Source organism: Helianthus annuus, chromosome 5 (assembly GCF_002127325.2).
Source record: "Helianthus annuus cultivar XRQ/B chromosome 5, HanXRQr2.0-SUNRISE, whole genome shotgun sequence".
Lineage (NCBI taxonomy): Eukaryota > Viridiplantae > Streptophyta > Magnoliopsida > Asterales > Asteraceae > Helianthus > Helianthus annuus.
Window position 1 is genome coordinate 150,246,304 of NC_035437.2, and position 12,316 is coordinate 150,258,619.

Genomic DNA, 12,316 nt, shown 5'->3' on the forward strand with positions numbered 1-12,316 from the left:
TGTTTTATTTGGTATATGGCCCTTGGGGGGTTAATGACCATGTCCCGGATATCGTTGGCATCATTCATTGAAATGGCCACGACCTAACCACGGGGTGTAGGCATACACCTGATAGTTGCATATGTAAAAACTGGTAACCCACTTTAAGGAATTAACCTTGTGGGCATTATACCTGTGGCGTGTCAGTTAATCTTGTCCGGCTCTTCTAACCGGCCCTGACGGACGACAAATAAGTAAAACTGTATACAAGATTATTTTTAAATAATTGTCCCAAGTTATAAAAGAACTTTTGTGCCATGTGCATTCAAATTAATTTTCTTAAACTCTTTTCAAAATGAGTTGGTTAATTGTATTTACCAGTCTTGCAAGCTTAGACGGAATAGGCTGGCTACTCCTGGCATCATTAAACAAGTCTTGCATGCTTAGATGTTAAAATTTGTTGAACAATTTTCCTTTTTATCTTTTGATCCGCTTGTGGATCCTTTACAGTCCGTTGTAATACTTTGATATTACTTTATATTCGGTTTCTAATGTGATTCATCTTTTGCTTCCGCTGTGCATTAAATTGTGTTGTTTGACTATGATGATATCAACTACGTCACGATACTCCCCACCGGGCCCACCAGTAATACGTGGAAATATCAGGGTGTGACAGGTTGGTATCAGAGCCAACACTGAGTGAATTAAGCACTAGCCTTTTGTGTTTAATCTCAGTTACACAGTTGCACATTCCTCGACTTTCGAGTCTAGACAAAGAACTTAGGACTAATCCTAATTCGTTTATTTGTCCTTTATTTTGTTTCCTTGTTGTTCTTTTGTTGCTCTGACAGGTTTATCAAAATGACACCGAAATTTAGAAAAAGACAAGGCAAGGCCCCAATTACGGGTCACGATCATGATGCCGGACCTTCACACCGGCGAACCCCATCTATTACCATGAGTACAAGTCCAAAGGAAGATTGGAGGACGTATCTGGAGCCAGCGAGGAGATCTGTCTCGCTAATTTCGTCACCATCCTACCACCATTCTTTCGGGCCCCAATCTGAAAATGAGTCCCACAACTCACACCACTCCTTCATCCCTCTCCAACGATCCAACTCTCACCACTCCTTCAATGACCCAACACCTTACTTTCAGAGCCGGTTCAACCCGGCAAACCTCATTGAAGAACCAGTGGGTTTTAGCCCATTGGGACCCGAAGACCACTTCTCTGGCGACCATGCGATGGACATGGATGAAGATACCGATCCCGCCGAGCCTCCAACCAGGACGCCTACTCACCCCATTGAGATCTCAGATGGGTCATCATTCCATGGATTACCTTACCATGGTCCAGACAGCTACCAGGCGAGGTTTGCCCAATATGATTGGGTATTTACACCGTCTTACCACTCATCGCCTCAGCAGCAGCAGCAGCAGGATCTCTCTGAGGATTCTCGTTTTGTAGCGGTCACTCCATCGCCACCACCACCAGTTCAGCAGCCGCCTCCGGAGCCACCGAGGCGAAGAAGATCAAACGCACGAATGTCCATGCGAGGAGGAGTACGTATCAGCACCCCTCAACCTTCGAGTGGCAGCCACTACCCACCACTCTATGAAGACCCGCAGATGGGTGGGCCTTCAAACCTCGTCTCTGAGGTAGACTCCGCGCCTGTCGCGCCACCACCGTTGGGTTATGATAACCCAATTCCTGCATATGCCGGTTCAGCGGCGTATAACCCATTTGAGCAGCCGGCCCATACCAACTACAACTATGCTGAGGTTGACCCATACCAGGCAGCATGGGACTACAATGCTCTCCACCCCGAGGGGCCATGTGGAGCTCCCTGTGGAGTTGGATACCCAGCTTATGGGTACCAACAACCGCCACCTCCTCAACCTCCACATCAGCAGCCGCCACAGCCGCAATTGATACCACCAGAGCAACAACAGGAGGTTCTCCAAAGGTTGAGCCAGATAGAGCGGGAGGTCCAAGAAGAGCGTAGGAACAACCGCAGGTTTCTTAAAGGTCTGGCAAGTTTAATCAAGGGGAAGACCAAGAAAAGGGATTTTTGAAGATTACTTATTTATTTATTTGTATTGTAATTTATTTGCTTTAAATCAAGTCCCTGCGTGGACCTCTATTTCTGTATTCAGTCCCTACGAGGACTTGTGTTTCTGTTTAGCCCCTGCGTGGGCATGTTATTCTGTTTAGCCCCTGTGTGGGCAAATTATTTCTCTTTAAGTCCCGTTTAGGGCAATCATGTACTCGTTTAAATTTTAGTGGAATGGTTAAATCTAAAATTTCATTTTTGTTAATTGTATGCATAAACATAAAATATGAAATAAATAAAAATTATCATTCCTTTTATAAGATCTGCCATTATAATAAAATACCAAAATCTAAGGAGGACAAAACCTAGCCCATGTGTCATTTTAAGACAGGGCCAAGATGGTAGTACCTCAATTAGATTCAGATCCTTGTTAACCTTACAATTTAGGATTGCTCTGCGTTGAATATTAAAAAGAATCTTAAAGGTATAACCTAACACTCTTGGAAAAATGTGATTCAATAAAATCGCATAAGTCATTCTTAAATTGGGTTATTCCAATTCCCTTCTTATTTATATACATCCATTAGTGATGAAGTGCCTACGGGCCATAATTAACGTCCTTTTGAGACTAAAGATAGTGGTGGTCTACGACTCCCTGTCAAGAAGAGGTAATGAACTTTGATTCAAGCCTTAGTACCTCGATTCTATAAAATCCTGGCTTATAAATTAAATCTGTCCCTGTAACTTGGCCTTTTGTGCTATTATCTAAAATATAATTAAGGATTATTATAAAGATCCTGAATATATATATATATATATATATATATATATATATATATATATATATATATATATATATATATATATATATATATATATTTAACAAATTAACCAATATGGTTATTAATACCATGGTTAATAAATCATCAAGAATGATAATACTATTATAAACTTCTAATTAAACCATTGTCATTATTTTTATGTAGCAATTAAGCTACATGGCTGGGTCGGAAGAAGTTAACAGTCACCCCGTGGAAAACCATGAGAATACTAGGATCAACATAACCAGGGAAGAACTTCGTACATTGATTGACACTGCTGTATCTAAAGTCGTGGTTAGGAAATTTAGGGAATCGAGTGGTACGTATAGTAAGACCTCATCTGTACCTCACTCCAAATCTATCCCTAAGACTCATTCTGAGGCTCACAGTAAGCCACCCTTTAAACAACATGAGCCCAAGAAAGAGGATGCTCAACACTCCTGGAATCAACACAGTGTTCCATCGAAAAGGATAGTATTTGATCGTGAACCACATACCAAGACCTGCACCTATAAATACTTTGTCTCCTGCAAACCCAGGGATTTCACTGGGGAAAAGGGGCGATTGTCTGTATGACATGGTTGGATGAAATGGATATCGTGGTTGATATCAGCGTGTGCTGATAGGGATGTGGTGAAGTATGTATCCCAGTCATTCAAAGGATAGGCACTAGCATGGTGGAAGTCTCTCATTCAAGCTGTTGGAAAGATCCCACTATACAATCTGACCTGGGATCAGTTTGTTGCCCTTATTAAGGAGAATTACTGCCCTCAACATGAGGTTGAGAGGATTGAGTCAGACTTCTTATCATTGGTGATGAAAATCTAGATTGTCAAGCTTACCTCACCAGTTTCAATAAGCTGTCTCGTCTGGTTCCGTATCTGGTAACACCAGAACCCAAGCGAATAGCTCGATTCATTGGGGGTTTAGCCCCAGAGATCAAGGCCAGTGTCAAGGCATCACGACCTGCTACTTTTAGGTCAGCAGCTGATTTATCTTTATCTCTTACTTTGGATGCGGTCAGGCTGAGATCGCTTAAGAACTCGGAAGAAAGTAAGAGAAAACGTGAGGACGATAACTCACGACGGTCTGAGAAGAGGCATAAGGGTAACACTGACTACAAGAAGAAGTCTGGGTCCAACAAGGGTAGTCAGCAAGCAGATGAGAAGCCAAAGTGCAAAACCTGCCAAAAACGTCACTTTGGAAAGTGCAGGTTTGAATCTAAATGTCAGTCAGGACCGTCTGCATGTGGGTTATGCAAGTCCAAGGAACACATGACAGTAGACTGCAAGAAAAGAAAGGATGCGACGTGCTATAACTGCAATGAAAAGGGGCACATCAAAACCAACTGCCCTAAATATGCCAAAAAGCCTGAAGAAGCCAAAAAGACCAATGCAAGGGTCTTTTGAATGGATGCACGAGAAGCTGTTCAGGATGATAATGTGATAGCATGTACCTTCCTTATAAATGATGTTTATGCAAGGGTGTTATTTGATTCGGGTGCGGATAAGTCATTTGTAGACGATAAGCTTTGTAAGTTGCTAAATTTACCTGTTAAAACCCTAAGAGTGAAATATGAGGTAGAATTGGCTGATGGTACCTTAGAAACAGCCTCAATTGTGTTAGAGGGATGTTTTATATCCATTAGGAACCATTCTTTTCCATTATCCTTGCTTCCTTTAAAATTGGCTGGTTTCGACATAGTTATAGGCATGGACTGGTTATCTCATAACCAAGCCCAGATCGTTTGCAACAAGAAGCAAGTGGTGATCAAAACTCCGTTTGGTGAGCCAGTTACCATACAGGGAGATACTCAGTATGGGTTGCCTGAGCAAGTGTCTACGCTCAAGGCATCTAGGTGTTTGAAGAAGGGTTGTGTCATTTATATGGCACAGGTGACTGTTGATGAACAGAAGCCCAAGATAGAAGATATCTCCGTCATTTTTGAATATCCGGAAGTTTTCCCTGAAGAACTACCTGGTTTACCACCAGATAGGCAAGTAGAATTCAGAATTGACATTATCCCTGGAGCAGCACCTGTCGCAAGAGCGCCTTACAGGTTAGCACCAACTGAAATGAAAGAGTTGAGGACTCAACTAGATGATTTGTTAGCCAAAGGGTTCATTAGACCTAGTTCGTCACCTTGGGGAGCAGCAATCCTGTTTGTAAAGAAGAAGGATGGATCGATGTGATTATGCATCGATTATCGCGAGCTTAACAAAGTCACTATCAAGAATAAATAACCATTGCCCGGGATCGACGATCTGTTCGACCAATTGCAAGGGGCGAGTTACTTCTCTAAGATCGATTTGAGGTCAGGCTATCTTCAACTGAAGGTTAAAGATGAAGATGTACACAAGACTGTATTTAGGACTCGCTATGGTCACTACGAGTTCTTAGTGATGCCTTTTGGGCTCACTAATGCACCGGCAGCATTCATGGATCTCATGAACCGCGTCTGCAAGCCCTACTTAGACAAATTTGTTATCGTTTTCATCGATGACATTCTCATTTATTCGAAGAATCAAGCTGACCATGAGAAGCACCTTCGTTGCATTCTTAAACTACTTCAACAAGAAAAGCTCTATGCTAAGTTTTCGAAATATAAATTTTGGCTTCGTGAAGTCCAATTTCTTGGACATGTTGTTAGTGAGCGTGGTATCCAAGTGGATCCCGCTAAGATAGAAGCTATCATGAATTGGCAAGAGCCGAAGACGCCCACTGAGATTCGCAGCTTTCTAGGGTTGACAGGATACTATAGGTGTTTTATTGAAAACTTCTCAAGAATTGCAGTGCCCCTAACCTTACAAACTCGCAAGAATAGCAAGTTTGACTGGGGTCCTAAGCAGCAAGAATCTTTTGATATTCTTAAGCAGAAGTTGAGAAATGCTCCTATATTAACATTACCTGATGGAGTCGAGAATTTGTGGTAAACTGTGACGCATCACACACTGGTATGGGATGTGTGCTCATGCAGAAAGGCAAGGTCATTGCCTATGCTTCCCAACAATTGAAGGTGCATGAAAAGAATTACACCACCCACGACTTGGAGTTGGGTGTCGTTGTATTTGCACTAAAACTATGGAGGCATTATTGTTGGTGCACTACATCTGTCGACTACGTCTTGTATCGAGTCTTACATTGTATTGTGTAGATTAGGGCACGATTTACAAGAAAACAGGAGAGTATATGTATTTTAGGTAGAGGTTTCGCTCATATGGTCTGAATCTGATAGTTTCGCTTATATGTACATGATAGTTATCGCTTATATGGACATATGTCCATTGGAGCGAAACTACCATGCCTATATATAGGTGTTCATATGAGCCAAACCATATCGATTGTCTTGTATTCCATTCCGAAGTGCTGCCGGTGTGAAGAACTGCGTGTAATCGATTGTTAATCAATACAATTAGCAGTTTTAGTGAAGATTCGGCGGTTTCTACCTCTGTTTCTTGTTATTCCGCACCTGAAACGTAGTTAAACGCCTCTGAACGACTCAATCGGGTCAGTATACGATCCTACAAGTGGTATCAGAGCTCAGGAGGAGGAGTTCTGCAGATATTAGCTGGATTTTATCATCATTTCTTGCTTCTACACCTTCTTTCTTAAATGTAGAAAGTTTTAACGGTCGAATTTCGCTCAAAATTTCTCAGACTGTATGTTATTAGACATTAACAAATCCTGGAAAGTTTCGGACAAAAATACGAACTAAAAATGGGTCAAATTACATTCCGATTAGGTTTCGCTTTTATGGACACTTAGAGGTTTCGCTCCAAAGACCATCTAGTTTCGCTCGTGTGTCACATAATTGAGAGGTTCCGCTCCAAATTGCCTGATAGTTTGGCTCCAAAGGTCATATAGCAGTTTCGCTCTTATAAACATCAATAGTTTCGCTTTTTGGTACATCAGGGTTTCGCTTATACGGACAAACCCTAGTTTCGCTTATCTGAACATCATAGTTTCGCTCCAGAGGACATCTTTGTTTGAGGTTTCGCTCATTAGGTCAATCTGGTTCCGCTCTTGTGAACATCAGTAGTTTCGCTTATTTGTCTCTGATCTTGGAAAACGTGCTAAGTCATCATGGATACCGAGTTCTATAACGCATTTGCAACACCGAGTGGTCCATCTGCTATTGTTCAAGCCATGAATATAGAAAATGAAATAGGAACCACCCAAAAGCCCCCGAAATTAATGAATATTGAAGAATACTACGGGTGGAAAGATAGATTCGAGAACTGGGTTCAGGCTAATCATCTTAGATCATGGGAATGCATTCTGAAGAAATACGTGTTGCCTCGAACAGATTTGCAGGTTTTAAAGGAGTTATCTGAGTTCACGGATCAGGAACGGGTTATGTACAAAGCAGAAAAGATGATGATCAGTCTGCTTCAACAAGCTATCAAAGAAGACATATTCATTTTGCTACAGCACGACAAAACTGCAAAGTCGATCTGGGATGCACTTAAAGTCAAATTTGAGGGTAGCGAGAACATGATAAAAAGCAAGAAGGCACTGCTTAAGAAAGAGTTTGATCTGTTCAGCAGTCTACCGGGTGAAGACACAAAGAAGCTGATTGAACGTTACTGCAATTTAGTGCGATCAATGTCGATGTTGAGTATTACTAAAGACCGTGAAGAGTGGGTAGACAAGCTTGCTGATGCACTACCACAGAAAGAATGGGGAACATACTTGATGATTCTGAAAAACACGGGTGTGTATGATGGATTGACTATATCTCAGTTTATCAAAAAAATCGAGAGTCGGGATTTGGAATAGCAAAAGATCGCAAGGATGAACAGTCCAAGTGGTCAACAGGACTTGAAGATATACTATAAAGGCAGTATTCCAGTTCCAGAATCTGAGAGAAGTCCTAAAATCCAAACTGCATTCAGTGCTGGAGATTCATCAGAAAAGGCAGATCAGAGTTCAACCAAAAGCAGTGGATTCTCATCATTTCCAAGTGTCAATCCTAAAGAGTCAAATATGAGCTTTCAGTCTCAAGGCACAAAGACAGGAAATGGTTATGTGATTCAGTGCAACATCGCTCTTAATCTTCCAGAAGGTCAATGTTTTTCAGAAGACACTGCAAAAGACCACATAGCTCTACTTGGTTCTGTATTATTATCTTATGAGGGTCTTGTTGCTTGTCGAATCGGAAATCCTATGCTAACAAAGGAGGATTACGATCAAATAGACGCCAAAGAGATGGAACTGATGGATATCAAATGGTGTCTTGCTAGTGTTCTTAGACGTGCTGAAAAGTTCAAGACAATTACCGGGAGAAATGACTTTCTCGATGCTCATGTATCTACTTTAGGTTTTGATAAATCTAAAGTTACTTGTTTTCGATGCAGGGAGAAAGGCCATTTCAAGCGAGAGTGCAAGAATAGGGAAGCTAGTGGTGCTCAGAATCCTTTCGGAAAAGATGACTACTACCAGAAAGCCATTTATCAGCAGGTTGGTCAATCACAAGATTCACAGACTGCTCATGGTAGAAAGATTGAGGATTCTAAAAGAGCATGTTTAGTAGACTTCAACTGGAGCAACTACATATCTCCTGATAGCAAAGCCTGTTTAGTTGATCAAGATGATGAACAATTACCTGAAGGCTTCAGCTGGGATATGTTTGTTGATGAAAAGGGTGATTTCAAAGCTTTCATTGCTAAAATCATTAGAGAACCAGACATGTTTGCCACCTGGATGAAATCTATTGGTGAGACAGTGAAAAGTGTGGAGGAACAGTCTATTACATCTGACGAAAGCTCAGAAAGTGTTGATGAAAATTTACAGAGTTCAGATGAGAGTGTACAAAATGATATTAACTCAGAAAAAGAAGTTGTATTTGATCAAACACCATCTGATTCTGGTTTATCAGATGCTGATTCTAAAAAGTCTGCACAGTTTGATCAATCACCTCCAGATGATAGCAGTAGTGATGATAAGGAGGAAAAGCATATAAATATTGCTAAAACTCATCTTTCTCCTGAAAGTTTTCATTTCTATTTTGCAGATCGCATGGAGAAATTAAAGGAGAAAAGAGCTGCTAAAGAACAACAACAACTGAAAACTGAAGATGTTGTTCAGAATGAGAAAGATGAAAGTGTGGCTGAGGAGATTGCTAAAGATGAGAAGGTGATTGAAGAAGGAAAAGTGGTTGAAGTGGTAAAAACAATCGAGGTTGAGAAGATTGTTGAAGTTGTAAAGCCTTGCGAGAAGTGCTTGGAAACTTGCAAGGGATGTGCAGCAAAAGACGAGATAATTGCTGAGTATGACAAGAAGAAGGAGCAGTTACTGTTCAACCTTAACTATGTGAAAGAATCTTATGATATATTGAACAAAACTGTAACTGGTCTCCAAAAGAAAAATTCAGAAAGAGAACAGGCACTAACGATGATGAATGCTGTCATGATGACAAAGCAGAAAGCTATCAACTTCTACATCGAAGAAAGTGCTAAATGGAAGCAAGAGTTGGAGATAGAGAAGATTGAGAATGAGAGAATTAGACGCTTGTTACAAAGTTATTCTAGTTCTGATTATCTAATTGATCCTATTTACCCAACTGTTGCAGGTATGGAAGCTTTTCAAGACGAGAAGCCAAAGAAAAAGAAAGATAGTGGTAAGAAACCGACTGTTAGCTATAACAAGTGTCCGCCTCCGATTTGGGAAGGGTATTCTCCTAGAAAACCAAACGAGGAGCAACTTGCAAAAGCAGTCAATATAAAGCTAAAAACCGACACAACTGACGTTTTACCAGATAAATTTAATGTCACGTTTACCTCGTCTGACACTGATCATGAGTCTGAGTTAATAAAAAAGGAGGTCGATCAGGTGTTGGATACTGATGAGGAGTCCGAGTCAAAGTCTGAGTCTGTGTAACACCTCGAAATTTTGTGTCCAATAATGTGTTAACACGTGTCATTAGTTTACACGTGGCATTAGAGTATTAAATAAAGGACTAAAGTTGACAAACCTTGAAAGTATGTAAATTCGAGGGTTATAAATGTCAACGAAGGGTAAATATACTATATAGTAACCTTAAATGATGCTCGTACCTTCAAACGAATAAATCATGGATCGTACGGAGCGAAACGCGGGAGAATGTGAGGAATTACAAGCTACAGGGTTAATTGTGTCAACATGTTTAATTAATACCTCTGAGTGACCCTTTGACGAACCCGAGGCTTTGTAACAGTAAAATACGCTCACTAGAATGTACTATATAAATTTCGCGAAGTTCCGTTTTAAAACGAGAAAGTTATGATCAAATTCGTATGCGAGGGGTTAAAAGCGTCAACAGTGAAAGTTAAGGCTTTTCGGATAGTAATTAAACTAACCGGGGACTTAATAGTGCGGGTAAAAGGCACGAGGCCCTTAACGGTAAATAATCGAGGGCCAAATCGCAAAGTTACCCCTTCGAACCCGAAAGGTCAGGTTAATGATTACAAATAATTTGAAAATCTTTGAAATCAACCCTCAGGCGGCCCGCCTGAGTGAAACAAGCAAGTCAATGCGGGCCGCGAGCCACCTGTAGATACGTTTCCTGACATGAAGATCCAGGCGGCCCGCGTCCATGTTGCATGATCCTAATGCGGGCCGCGTACGAGTCCCAGATGCATAAACTTTGGACAGATTCAATGATTTAGCTTGTGAACGAACTTGTGAGCATTAATTGAAGCATGGGTGCCCTCTACTTGCCCCCTAGCACCAAGGGCCACCTGCTGATCATCCATGACTCAATGTAGGGTGAGTTATGATGATCCTAAGCTCAATATCTCACTATAAATCACGAATGGTCCAGTGATTTGTCGAATCAAAGATAGTTATATGTTGGTAATCATGTGGGCTTTAAACCCCTAAAAGGTCACCCTCTGATTCCCATTCTAACTAGTCCGAATGTCGAGTCAAACGTGCTTAGAAAAAGTCAACAGAAATGTCATTTTGCGATTTCTTGCATAATCTGTAATATAGATGATATGTAACCTGTTTGAACACTCATAAAACATGATAATAAGTATATAAACTAGTCTAAGCTTGTTTGATCCGACCATTTACTATTTTGACCCGGTTCGGAGCCAAAAGTCGCAAAAGCTTTGACTTTTGCTTTGACTTCAGTTCTGACCCGTTAAAGTTTGATTTAGATATGCCTTAGGACTCTCTTAGGACCAGGTTACATGATGGTATAACCCTCTGTGGACGGTTCGTTGTTTGTCCGAGTCTTTTACACATTTCCGTTAAATGCTTAAAAGTTGACCGTAACGCCCTTTTTAATTTAAAACGATAATTTCGGACATGTGAAGGGATCATAACCTTGGTTACTGATTTCTAAGCATGTCCCTAAAATTTCACGTCAATCCGAGGTCCAGAATATGAGTTATGCTAAATAGCGCAAATTGCGAAACTTTAGTAATTAAATAGCGCAATTAGCATAACGCCTATCTAAACCCGGATTTCGACACCAAACCTATTACTCACTGTTGTAAAATAATATTTTGGGATTTTTTAAAAGATTTTTAATTATTTTTAACCTGCTCATAACCTGCGGTTATGGCAACGGTTCGGTCAATACCGAATATACCCTTTTCTGCCATAACTTGAGTTCTACAAGGTCTTTTGACCCGATTCTAGTGGCTACTGATTTTAATTAATAAATAAAGTATTTTAGACTTTATAAACTGTTCGGGAAACTCAGATTTCCTGTAGAACTCATGAACCTCTTTTATAATCTTTAAAAAGACCGAAATACCCCTACGGGGCATATTATGAACTTAAACTCATTACGGGCATTATGGAAGGTATCCTACTGATACCACAACCTCTTTAAAGCATATTGACATAGGAAAACAGTGTAGGACTCCTACGGTTACCCGTTACGCCTTTAGCGCGCACGGTTCGGCTTATGTAACTAGTTTACATAAATTAGCGGAAACGGGTCAAACCATATTGTTTTGACCCCAAAATCCAGAGTATGATTATTATACCCATATAAAACAAGTCTTCAAACTTGTTGGGTCAAAATCACACTCCATTCACGGTTTTCGCCTTTCACGCGATTAAACCGTAACTATACTTTGAAACTGACTGGTCTAGGCTACGGCTAAAATAAAGACCCGTTAGGATTCTAATAGGTTAAATTAAACCTTCATTCCAGATTAGGGGACCACTAAAGGCTATCTGCAATTTATTTCAATTTAAGGAATTATACTTGCAAAGGTAAATACTTTTAACTTATTTTCCGTTATACGGGCTTGGGTTACGGTATTTAAAATACCGCTTGGTCGGGCAATTGACCCCAACTCATTAGTAGTTGGGTATTATCAATGTGACCCGTTTAAAAACTTGTTTTGTTGGCTTTACGCCTTTGGGGGCTTAATGACCATGTCCCGGATATCCTTGGCAGCATTTACGAATGGCCACGACCTTGACATCCCGGTGTAGGCGTACACCCGGCATTATGTCCAT